The sequence below is a fragment of the Varanus komodoensis genome, unplaced genomic scaffold, assembly GCF_004798865.1.
Source record: "Varanus komodoensis strain SLA01 unplaced genomic scaffold, ASM479886v1 scaffold10, whole genome shotgun sequence".
In the NCBI taxonomy this organism is placed as follows: domain Eukaryota; kingdom Metazoa; phylum Chordata; class Lepidosauria; order Squamata; family Varanidae; genus Varanus; species Varanus komodoensis.
In genome coordinates this window covers 26,883,520-26,891,989 of record NW_025335269.1, presented here as the reverse complement: position 1 = coordinate 26,891,989, position 8,470 = coordinate 26,883,520, and the positions used below count along the sequence as shown (strand labels likewise).

At 41.4% G+C, this 8,470-nt stretch overlaps 1 protein-coding gene across 1 annotated transcript in view; it reads right to left on the bottom strand.

Annotated features, from left to right (window-relative positions):
- CSMD1 (CUB and Sushi multiple domains 1) overlaps nucleotides 1-8,470 on the bottom strand; it is a 909,441-nt gene that overhangs the window by 198,144 nt on the left and 702,827 nt on the right. The gene's annotated exons all lie outside the window — the stretch shown is intronic.

Here is an 8,470-nt window from a genome sequence, read left to right as displayed (position 1 = left end):
GAAAAATACGGTAGGTCAGATCCAATATATACAGGACCGGTTGTTTCACAAAAGCTCAGATTTTATATCTGAAACATATTGTGCTGTCTGTGCCTCTAGATATTGTTCAGGCGTGCATGCCCTATTCACACATTGCAATTATATGTGGACACTTGGGACTCTTGGTGGTGGGACAGGCACACATGGGGAAATTTGAGATCTTACTGTCACACCACTCATGGGGACAAGACTGACGAGCTTTTCATTCAGTCTGGTGCCAGAGGTTTGATCATTTCACAAAAATGAGATCCCCAGTTTTGACCTCGATATTCATCAGTTTGGAGACCCTTCCTGAGCTGCAAAGCCAAAGTCAGAAGACAATGATGTAAATGTTTTCTAGAAAATTGAGATATTTTATTACTCCCTTGAAAAATGATACATATGCACCAACAAACATCACACATGTATTTATATAGGTACTATGAGATTTAAATATGGCAATTGTAAACAATGACATATCAAATCTATTTCTTTCTTTTAAAATTATTTGTATCCCAAAATGTTTTAAAAATAAAGATGAAATGACTAGAGGGGAGATGGCTAGAGCTTAGGTGAAGGAAAACTTGGGCTGAATCCAGCCAAACTTGGCTTAGTGCTCATTACTGAGCCTATTTCATGGCAGTGAAGGTGACTAAAAGACTCTTCTATTCCACCTGAATGATGTCCTTGGAGTGTTGACCAGTAAAGTTGTCCTGACTGGTTCAGGGCCTTTTACATTCTGGCCCCAAAAGAGATATTGTCCCTTTGGAAGCCCATTTGCATGACACTTTGAGGACAAAATCGATCAGACGCTGTTGATTCTCCTGGGGCTTTCAATACCATCGACCATGGTATCCCTTTGGAATGGTTGGCTGGGTTGGGAGTTGGGGGTACTGATTTGCACTGGGTGAGGTCATCCAGAGGTGTGAGTCAAGGTGTTCCTATGTTGATGATACCAAGCCCTACCTCACCTTTCCATCTGATCCAGGTGAGGTGGTGCCTGTCCCAGACACGTGCCTAAGTTCAGGAGAGGTCTGGATGAGCACCAATAAACTGAGGCTGAATTCAGACAAGATGGAGGTGGGCACTCTCATTTTCCAACTGGGAAATTTTCAACCTGCCCTGGGTTACATTCCTCCTAAAGGAAAAGGTTTGTAGCCTAGAGGTGCTCCTGGACACCAAGATCTCCCTGGTTTCCCAGGTGGGTACAGTAGCCAGGAGTGCCCTTCTTCAGGTTTGGCTGATTCCACAGCTACATTTCTACTTGCATGAGCAGAGCCTTGCCACATTACCCATGTATTGATAAACTCTTGCATGGATTACAATAATGCACTTTATGTGGGGCTACCTTTGAAGACAGTCCAGGCATCACAACTAATACAGAAAAGGACAGTGCAGCTGGCCGGCAAGAACATATTATGCTGGTCCTCTGCCAGCCGCACTGGTTCTCTGTTCGAGTCTGGACCAATTCAAAGTGTTGTCTTTGACATATAAAGCTCTAAACAGCTTGGGACCAGGGTACCCGAGGAACGTCCTTCTCCATATATGCCTATATGCCCATTTATTTTTCTCTTAAGACCTCCTCCAAATACCTTTCCCACTGAGGTTAAAGGGAAAGGGCTAAGAGCATTCTCTGTAGTGGTGCTTAGACTTTGGAACTTGTTCCCCAGGGACATATGACTGGCACCAGCTTTGCTTTCTTTCAGGTACTAGGTAAAAACCTTTTTGTTCCAGCAAGCATTTGGTTAATTTAAAATGTATTTGTGAATGATTATCTATTTAATTTTTGATTGTTTTAATTTATTTAGTTATATCTGGATATATCTTGTATATTTTTAATTATGTTAGGACACATTTTAATGTTTTACTAGTATATTGCTTTTATCTATTTTATTGATTGTATTTTATGGGCTGGTTCAAGCATCTGTAAGGGATGTCCTAAAGTATAATGAAATAAAAATAGAATTGATAAATACAGGGCAATAGCAATCACAGATCAACATTTAGGTTTCAAATGCACCCTGACATAATATATATGCCTCTATAAAAGAATGGTATATATTTCATAAAATCCAATTAAATTTTCAAAAAAAGAAATATACTTGGGTCATATGATGTAAATTCATGGCCTCTCATATCCAATACTTGCCTGAACTGAAGGCAGCACATGCACCTCTCTTTCCCCTCAAGCCTTCCCACTGCACTGCCTGAACCCTCCCAAAAACAACTCTTTAAAGGCTTGAGGTGGGGGACGTTGTGTTCTGCAGGGCTGCAGTGGACAGAGAAGCATCCAGTCACAGAGCAATCTTATGCTGACAGGAGTACCTCTGGGGCAAGTTTACCCCACTGACACTGCCTCCACCGTTCAGGAGGGCCCCATGACCCTGAGAGTGCATTCACAGAAACCTGAAGGTAAAAGGAGGGGAAGAGAAAGATTGTAACCCCACTGGATGCAACCCTGCATCTCTTAATTAAATTGATGTTTTCCTTCTTGATGTTGGAACATATGTAGTGGGCCCATCCACATGCCTGGGGCCTCTGAGATTAACTGGGGTGGCCAGGAAGACTCCTGTACAGTAATTCCAGCCTTCTGCACTGTAAAAGCAACATCAACAATTGTTCTAATCTCCCCTGATGATACCCATATCCTGCTTTGTTTTCATTTGGCCTAATTATGAATTCTACAAAACTTCCAGCACATTTTGCAATGACCAACTGGTCAACTGAGAGAATCTGCACAGCTAATTTTCGGTAGAAGGAAACACCATCAATTTCTCAATTTTCCAAGGATCTACTTAACAGATACCAGTATTGATTCAACTATTAGGATTGGTGAAAAGTTACTGACTTTTTTCAAAGGCTCCAATTGATAGGTCAACTTACACAGGCATGTACTTCCATGCAATACAAGAGTTTTTAAGCTCTCGTTTTTTTAACAGCATGAACATCTCATTTGGGTCACATCAGAAGTGCTTTTGAAATTCACTTGTGGTGGGAAGATAAGGGAAGATGTTTCAGAAGCAGCTGAGCTGTTCTTTAAAAATAAAGCTAAGAGCACTGTTGTATGCATGGAAGCTTCTGTGTGCTTTTTTGGACTGCAGTCAAAGATTGTAGCTAAAAATAATTGAGATTTCTGAATATGTGATCTGTGATTCAAATGGCTGGAATCTGAACTTGCTGGGAACTCTTAACAATGGATGTCAATCATACAGACATGAGAGTATGATGAATCTGTTTACTGATGCAGGTGGTTTGATAGGAAGGTAATATGCACCCTCAGAAAATACACTGATATATTCTAAGGCAGGTCAGAGCATTATTAGGCAAGATTGCACCCCGTTTACAGTGACAAATGCTCCACAGCAAAGAAAAGACATTTCTTTCCAATGCAAAGGCAGTAAACATGAAATTTAACCACAGGCCAACTTTATTAGTTGAAAACATCATCACTGAGCAACACAAGTATATTTAAAAGATTTAATGGAAGTGGGTTGCCTACAGGGTTTAAGCTGAGCTCATAATCTTGCATGTCTCTGCGATTTCACTTTGCCACAGAAAAAAAATGCTAATAAAATAAAATGATATATTTACCTTTCAGAAAAGAGTTGACCCTTAAGAATATACTTGTTTGGTCATTCCCTCGGGGGCGGTATAGAAAGAAAAATGTACTTTAACTTCCTAAATGTTGAACTGGAAGCTTGGCAGCTGCTGTTGTCGGCAAGCAGGTCCACTGAGCCTGCAGTGTGACCAGCGACCTCAGCTGCAATGGACTCTGCCCCTCGGGAACAAGCAGGCGAGTGTAGGAGGGACAACTGAGCCTGAATGCTTGCACAGTGAAGATCTATTTATCAATCCTGTGAAAGTTCTGTCAGCTCTTTTTGTATATTGTCTTCTGCCTCTGGATCCCAGCCCTGGTCGTACGTCAGCTTTGCCCATTCCCGCAGCCACCCACTACAGCTCTTCTTAGAGGGTTGTGTAAGAAAGTCATGGCACTGAAGTTGCTTATGGGTTTACCTGACATGGATCAAACACAATCTGTGGTCAGGAATCAATAAATTTCTAACTTGTATGTCCCACAAAAGGAGGAGGGGGAGAGGAGAGATACTTCAAAAGGAGCCGGCCACGAGCAGGGAGCCGTGCCGCACTAGGTACTTTTCCTGGGTGAGACTTCATCTCAGGGTTGGGGGGGATTATTATTTATTTATAGCAATATTTATTATTATTAATATTATTCATTGTATTATGCATTGGTATTATGTATTCCATTACGTATTATATTATTGTATTAAGGTTTGTTTGATTTTGTATCACTTACAGTTAAATATTGCATTGCTTAATCGCACTACTTTAATGTATTATTGTACTTCTATGGAATATGTACGTTTTTCTGTTGTAAGCTGCCCAGAAAGCCCTATGGGGTATGGGGTGTCATACAAATTTAATAAATGAAAATGAAATTAAATGAAAATTTAAAAGTGTAAAGGGCAACATGAACACATTTGAAACATGTGCAAATACATAGGCATACATTTCCAGATTCCAACATGCTTTAGTAATGGGTTCATGTACCCCAGAATGCATAAGATTTAAACATGGATACAATAATGCATGAATGAATGCATAGATTATGACAATGGTACCTGAATCTGAAAGAAGGATTTTGTTGTTGCTATTTTCAGGCTTGCACAGAAACAGAAGAGAATGAGTTTGACCTCAAAAGAGTGGCAGAGACCAAGGCAGATAGATCCATCCATTCCTAGTGAAACAAAGCATCCTGCAGCTGGGTACCTGAGGCAGGAAGAGATTGTGCCATTTCCATCTCAAGCACCTGTTTGTGAGGCACTTTGTTACCCAGCTGGAGGAAGGCAAGATGAAAGCAGTAGTGAACTCAAGCAGATAAGTGGGCGAGATGGGGGGGTGGAAGAATAGTATATCAATTTACTACTGTGCTAGAGACAGATCTTAATATAAAATGAGAGCTGACAGAGCATGCATGGAATTGTGAACTCTCTTCAAATTCTGCATCTATCATCTTTGCCATCCCTGCATTACAAATTATCCAAAGGCCATGAGCTCTTAAGAAGGAGCACAGGAAAACAGGTGCCTGCACAGTGACTTTGCTTTCTCCACGCAGTTTTCAGGTAATTCTAATCTCATACCTATCCCTGCTTTCTCCATGTTTGTGTACAGGGGTAGCAGAATTCCCAGTAGCCCTTTGCTTAGCTGTTATCCAATTGGTCCTGTAGAGGACCTGGGTCAATAGCTTTATTAACCCTTGTCCTGCTGCCTGCCTCTTGTATTCTCTGTGCCACTGAAGTGTCTGATTTAAGCTCGTACCATAAGAGGCGGTGCTTTTCAGAGTGCAGGGGCATCACTGTCCAACCTCCCAAATGACAAGAAAAAGAACTGTTTAAAACCACTAACTTTGTCTCTGCCTTCATGTAGCCATACTGTGTTGGAACTGGGTAGGTTCCGATGATACTTTGGCAGGAGCCACCCTGGGCTTAAAGTTGCCTTGAGGTCCCTCATGTATCCTTTTAACAATAGGTCTCAGCAGTGAACCCGAGCAACCTCTATCAATCTGCTGCTGCCTTCCCAGGAGACACCACAGGAGCACTGAGGGAAGAAAAGATGCCACCTGCCAAAAGTAGACAATTTCAGCACCTGTCATCTGCTTCCATACCCCATTTTCCTGCAAAGTGGGTTTTGTTCTCCCAGCACTGAAAGGAATGTGGGACAGAGAAGACAGTGAGATGTAGCACAGGCCACCGAATGCTGGGTTTGGAAGCCCAGTGTGAAGCAGCCCATCTGCTTCCATTGCTCAGCTGCAGTGTGGCACATGGGTAGAAGCAGCATTACTGTTGCTCAGCTTCAAGGCTTGACTGGAGCTTAATGAGTCATCTGTGGTCAGATCATATGCTAAGCCATGCATTGGAGGTGTTAAGGGAGTCTTTCAAGAGTTTGGATTCCTCCCTTTGGTTATTCCCAGAGTTTGGTCATTCCCAGGGGGCATCTGCCGACCTGGAGAGTCTAGCCTTCAGATAAGCTTCTCCACTTTTCTCATCTCGATGTCTGCAAATGGTCCACATTTCAAGCCCCTCCCCCCATGCATCTTCTTCCCCCTCCAATTCCTCCTATGAAGACCAGCCAGCAGCCCTTGAGGACATGTGCCCAATACAGCTATCCCTCTCATACTAAACAGGGTTCCACGCACTGTTTTCTTAAGGGCTGCAGCAGGAACCAGATTGGTCTGGTGTCATGGTGGCAAGTTTCTTAGGCCCTGCTATTCCTGCAGCATGGGGAGGTGAAAATATGATAGGGAAGCAGGTCCCATCAGGACTGTCATGTCTGCATGCCTCACCCTTCTCACAGTGTAGGGAAGGTGGGGGAGAAGGTGGGCAGGAGGGAGAAAAGCTGACTTTGCATGTATTGAGCCAGCACTTCCTGATGACCTTCTCAATACTTGTCACTCTCCTTTCCTGATGAAAGGGAACACCCAATGCCCTTTCCTGTGCGCCTCCAAGGTACAAGAGAAGCTGACTAAGACAGGCATGGGTGTGACACAGGGAAAGTCCTTGCTTCTTCTGTGTTTGTGCACATGAATGTAGCATTGTATGTCTGTGCGTGCTGGGGGTTGTTATTTAAAGATGTGTGTAATCGTTTGTTTATTTATTTATTTAAAAGATTTTTATGCTGCCCCCATCGCAACAAAGCCTTGGGGCGGCTCACAACAGAAACAAAATACATAAATACATAAACAATAACAATATAACAATAAAAAAATTATTTAAAAACCCCTGGTGCATCTCAGCTAAAAATTTAAAATCCTATAAATATAAATAATTTAACAATTAAAATAAGTTTTAAATAAAAAGGTCTTAGCCTGGCGCCGAAAAACAAATAACGACGGCGCCAGGCACACCTCTCTGGGGAGCGCATTCCATAGATGGGGCTCCACCGCAGAGAAAGCCCTCCTCCGGGTACTCACCCTCCTAATATCATTCACAGAGGGTTCCTGGAGAAGGGCATCTGTTGCTGATCTCAAGGGGTGGGAGGGCATATATGGATGCAAGCATTCCTTTAGATATCCAGGTCCCAAGTCGTTTAGGGCTTTATAGGTCATAACCAACACCTTGAATTGGGCCTGGACTTCAATCGGGAGCCAGTGGAGCTGAGATATGAGAACAATGTCCAGTCCCCATCAGCACCCTGGCAGCTCTATTCTGCACCAACTGAAGTAGCCGGACCGTCTTCAAGGGTAGCCCCACATAGAGCGCATTACAGAAATCTAATCGGGAAGTCACCAACGCGTGTGTCACTGTCCCCAGGCAGTTTTCCACCTAATCTGTGTCATCTGTTCAGTTACCTTTATTCAAGATTTTTTAATCTATCTGCCTTTACATTTTGGTTCTCTAGGGAACACTGGGTGGGTTTACTGAGGGTGAGACATCGTTCACATACTTCTTTTTCTTAACTCAGATTGTCAGTGCAGCAGTTTTTAAAACTGACAGTGGAGAACTCAGTGAACAGGTACTTGCTTCACTGACAAAAAAAAAAAAAAAACGTTGGCAAACTCTTTCTATGGTATTGTATTTTGCTGGTGAACATTTAAAATTCCAAAAATAAAATTAATATAGACTTCTTCATAATCCTACCAAGCCAAATTTTTGTTAAGAGCAAGAATACAGTGAGTTTGTTCTTAAGTTAACTGATTTAGCATTCTTCAAGTATGCCTGTGGAGAAAACATTTGTTTGACCCCAGTTTAATACACTCTTTGCTTCGGTCAGCTTTAGTGTCAAATCCTGGAAGGAATGGAAATAGGGGATGATTTCTGTCTTTAAGAAAAGCATTATGAACTTGTACATTTATACCCCGCTGTTACATTTTAGAAATGTTTGTTCTGCAGCAAAAGTGACAGAGCAATTACAGTACAATATTGATGCCGTACAGTATTATAGACACATATGAATTACTGAAAGAGTTTTTTTACTATTGAACTGTAAATAGGGGAAAGGGAAGGGGAATGGGAAGTTGTTCTTCACTGGCCAATAGATCAATGTGGTATAAAAATAAACCATTCATTTCCCTTTCATTATTTTGTTTGTAATTTTATTCCTTTAAAAATATAGTATTGATTTTATTAACATAAATGATGGGATGAATAAACAGTTGCGAAGTATATGAATAAATAAGTAGCTGAAAGGCAAGTATTAATCAACCAGAAATATAGAAAATAAATGGTGAACAGAGACATATTTGTATTTTATGTTTATTGATGTGTAATCATACTGCAAGGAGAAAGTCTTTTATCAGTAATTTATCAATTATTCTTGTAAATAACACTTTCCCAAAACCTACTATACAGATTTGGTGATGTATTGTGTTCTGTTAACAATTAAAATGACCAAGTAGCAAAATTCAAAATTAAAAAGGGCCTTTGTGCATCTGTGA